Below are 4,704 nucleotides of genomic sequence, written 5' to 3'. Positions count from 1 at the left end.
GGTATTAAATTATGATTATAATGTTTCCCTGGGACTTGTAGTCCTGCATGGCTGGTGGTATTCTGTATTGCTGTATAATCATTATATAGCAATGCAGAATAGCACCAACTATGCAGGACTACAAGTCCCAGCAATACATTGTATTAAGTAGTGATGCACCAGTGCCAATACTTGGCATTTTCACGAGTACTCATACTAATGCCCCGATACTAAACACCGATATTGGCACTAAATTATTAAACGGAAGCGGCTGCCTGAGGTCCCGCGCTTGCTTGGCACCTGGGCAGACTTCCTGTTAACTACACAGTGCCTGTTTACAGTGCTTTCCCATGGCGGTGGGGGGTTGGGGGTTAGGTTAGTCTCTAGTTATGCCTCTGCTCGGCAAGTACCGAAAAACAAAAATACCTTGTTCTCGATACCCAAAAAAACGTTATCGGTACTTCCCTATTTACAATATAACACACGCACACAAAACAATACAAACAGTATAAGTACCTCTGTGGCTCTGTTCACACCTAGGCGTATCGAATATGCGCGTTTAATATTAAACGTTGCGCGTAAAAAACGTGCGACAAACGCGCGTTTCCGAGGGCTACTTGGCTGTATCCCAATGGAAACGCGCAACAAAAACGCTGCAAAGAAGCTCATGTATCTTTTCAGGCGTAGGCCGTTTTGTAGCGCCTTCAGACGGGCTGAAATACGGCAAGGTGTGAACCATACCCATAGAAAACAATGGGATTTTCATGTTTGAGCGTTTTGTAGAGCGTTCGTAGAGCGTTGAACGCGCTACAAAACGTACAGGTGTGAACCAGGCCTAAAAAAATAAGTCAAGGCAACTGGACCTGCTGTATTTTTCTTGAAGACGTTTCACTGGTCATCCAACCAGCTTTCTCAATTCAGAATGACTTGTCCAAAAATTCTCCGTGAATACAAGTCATTCTGAATTGAGAAAGCCGGTCGGATGACCAGTGACACGTCTTCAAGAAAAATACAGCCAGTCCAGTTGTCTTGACTTATTTTTTTTACAGATATACCATGACCTGGATGAATGAGAACCTTCACAGACAGTATAAGTACCAGAAAATCACATGGCGAAGTCTCTCCAACAATTGGCTTCTTTCTCCCAGACAACTCCTCTACACACCGCTAATCTCCGCTGTTATGTGATTAGAAAGTTCCGTGTCTTTGGCACGCCATTGTGTTCTTTGTTTGCCGTTATCTCTTCCATTAATGAACACTCGATAAGAGAGATAATAGTCCACACTCTACATAAAGAGAACTTCTAAGAAAAGCATTCTCCAGGTATTGTATTGTACAGTCACCAGTTCATCTGTACACATGTCAAGGGCTCGGAGATACATAAGATTGAAGGATGGCCATCGGACTTGTCATCTCTGAGATGGAAGAGGATCGGAATTGTGTGCCGGGATAATCCCTCTGCTGCTCCGGGGTCCTCAAATGTATCTAAATGGATGAAAGGTCACAGCGATGGGATTCCGCAGAGCTGTGGAATGGGCATAGTACATAAAATGTGTAAAAGAAATGACAACAGATGGAGCAATGTTTATGAGAAAGCAGTGGCAGCCAAATTCTGAGATATTGCAACAAGGTATGAAGTTTGTCTAAATCTGAAATAACTAAATACACAGATTTGGCTCCAGTGTTCTGTCAAAGTTTGTGACTGCGTTTGAATGTGTGACCGGTGACGTAGTCACACATTTTAACGTAATCCCGCCCAGTTTTTTGGCGGTGGAATGTGTGACCGGTCACACATTTTAATGTGATCCCGCCCACTTTTTCGGCGGTGGAATGTGTGACCGGCAAAAGGAAAAGAATTCCAACACTTTCTCAGCTGTTCCAGGGCAGATCGGCAGCACAGATCGTATGTGCAGGAGAACCGATCTGCCCTGGAACAGCAGATCGGTCCTAAAATGTCACTTTTAGCTGATTTTGTGAAATGTGAGATCGCACTCACAAAGTCGGATAAAAGTGAAATTTCAGGACTGATCAGCTGTTTCAGGGCAGATCGGTTCTCTTGTACATACCATCTGCGATGCCGATCTGCCCTGGAACAGCTGAGAAAGTGTTGGAATTCTTTTCCTTTTGCCGGTCACACATTCCATCGCAGAAGAACTGGGCGGGATTACGTTAGAATGTGTGACCACATCACCGGTCATACATTCCAACCCAGTCACAATCTTTGATAGAACACCGGCCTAAATTGTTCCTGTATGTATGCATGTGAGATAGCGAGGTTAGATTGTAAGCTCCTCGAGGGCGGGGACTGATGTGAATGTGCAGTATGTAAAGTGCTACTTAAAATTGTCGGCGCTATATACATACCAATAATAAATAAACAGATAGTTAAAATAAAATGAATGAATTAAATAAATAATAAATACACACACAGCGACTTTTTTGTTTTACCCTCCTAAGATTTAGTATTTCTGAACATCCAGTCCTGAGATCTACACAGTTCTACCCCACAGCACAGTCCTATCGGGCAGAGTAGGAGACCTGATTTTTCTCTGCTGCGGTTCAGAAGCACATACAGGTCTGTTCCCTCCCCTAGCCTGTGACTGGACAGTGAAAAGAGAAGCAGCAATTGTAAAAAAAAAAAAGGAGAAGTAGCAGACTGATGGATAGTGACGGGCCAAACACCCCCCGTGTTCGGTTCGAAATCGAACTTTCGAACTTGGAAAAAAGTCCCCTTAACCTGCCTGTGAAGTGACGGATCTGTACGATGTATAGAACCTGCTGCAGCAAAAATGACATTTCTAAAGAAAAAAATTACATTTAAAAAGAAAAAAAAAAAATTGTGCGATTCCCCCTCCCAAACAATAGCAGACCCTTTAGGTCTGGTAGAAATGTTAAGAGGGACCCCATTAAAAAAAAAACAAACGAAAAAAACATCCCTACTGATGAGCTCATCTCTCACTCTGCCTTTTTTCTCTACCAGCATGATCCTTGTTAGCACTGCAACACAACTAACTGGCTCCTTGTGCTGCTTCTCCTTTTCCCACTCTGAGCTCTGTTGTAAAAGAGGGCAGATATCATGGCGATTCAGGTACTTACGTTGCTTGCATACAAAAACATGCTTATTATTGTAATAATGAATACAAAAGCTGCATTGAGTTCAGTTTTACATCATACAAGCTTACACAATCTAAGGCTAATTTGATTCGGTGCCAGATGAAGTAATCCTGAGCCTAGAGAAACATAGCGGCTTCCACTGCGATCTGAACTTAGATCAATGATGAACTTAGAAAGGTAAATTCATTCTTTACATTCAATCAGTGTAAGGACCTGAATTTGACTTTTTATCAGCCTCTTGCAATCCCTGTACAGCAGGGCTGGAGTGTGATAGGAAGAAACAGCACACGGAGCCAATCAGTTCATGCACTAACAAGAAGCATGCTGATAGGAGGAGAGAGCTCAGTGACAGGGAGATGAGCTCATTACTGTGCTGCTTCTCTTTTCATTGTGTAGTCACAGTCTAGGACAAGGGTGGGCCACTCCGTGCCCTCCAGCTGTGCTTTAACTACAAGTCCCAACATGCCTCTGGGAGTCACGCCTGTAACTGTCACTCTTGCAATACCTCATGGGACTTGTAGTTCACCAACAGGTGAAGGGCTAGAATTGCCACCCCTGGTCTAGGATCACCTGGGCTCAGTGGAAGTGGGTTGAATGACTGAGGACATACAGCAGCAGAAAATGGCGCTGCGTGGGAATCTCTGGTGTGTTGCAGCAAAAGCCGGTTTTGTTGTTTTATCTTTTATTTGGCTGTTCATTTTTATTTTATGTTTGGCTGGCGTCTTGCTTTAGTTTTTTCAAGAATTATACTCCATTGGTTTATCTATTAGGCTAGGTTCAGACCTGAGCGGCACCCGGGACGCGCGTCCCCGGACCATGTGATTGTGTGCTAGTGCACACATCTTTTGCAGCGCGGCTCCATTGATGTTAATGTGGTTACATCCGCGTGGCAATCGCTAAAAAAAGGTACAAGTGCCTTTTTTTGCAATACACGACGCATGGCTTTTTTGGCCGCGTCGTGTTCAATTGCACAGGCGGAATCACACCGGGAAACCGCGCAATCCGCCCGGCGTGACTGGGGTGCCATTAGAGAATAATGGCACCTCCAGCGTGATCGGCTGTGGTAGTTGACTCCGTGATTGCCCGGAAATCCGCGCAGTTTTGTGCACGACTGCCGTGTGGTCAGGAGTCGCCCAGGTGTGAACCTAGCCTTACTGAAAATGCTCACAAAGTCTGCGCATGTCTCTTTAAGGTGTAAACTGGCCCCTCTCGCATGTGAAAGGGAATATTTGCAATGCAAATCAGGCCGGTGACCGATAATGCAAATTCCTGCCGCGCAAAGTGCAAATTGGTGTTATCCAAATACAGATCGATGATTGCATTCCATAAGAGGGATCGTCGTTCGCTGACCAGCCCACATCCGTTCACAGCTGATCCCCGTTACACATACCTATCAGATCCTGTGCTGACAGCACCGATGTCCCGCGGTTAAAAGGCGAACCTCAGCTGCAGATGTGATTCGTGTCGCTCAGCCGCACTCATTCACATCTGAGCGCTCCGGCTGTCAGTCTGATCTTTCAGCGGGTGTGTAAGGGACGATGGGAAGTTAACACAAAGAAGGATTACAAGTAATTACACATCAAAAATGTAAATTCCACATTTTTTAGTCTG

The sequence above is a fragment of the Nanorana parkeri genome, unplaced genomic scaffold (assembly GCF_000935625.1).
Source record: "Nanorana parkeri isolate BGI_ZX_2015 unplaced genomic scaffold, ASM93562v1 scaffold15, whole genome shotgun sequence".
NCBI lineage: Eukaryota > Metazoa > Chordata > Amphibia > Anura > Dicroglossidae > Nanorana > Nanorana parkeri.
Note: the sequence above shows the minus strand (reverse complement) of the source record.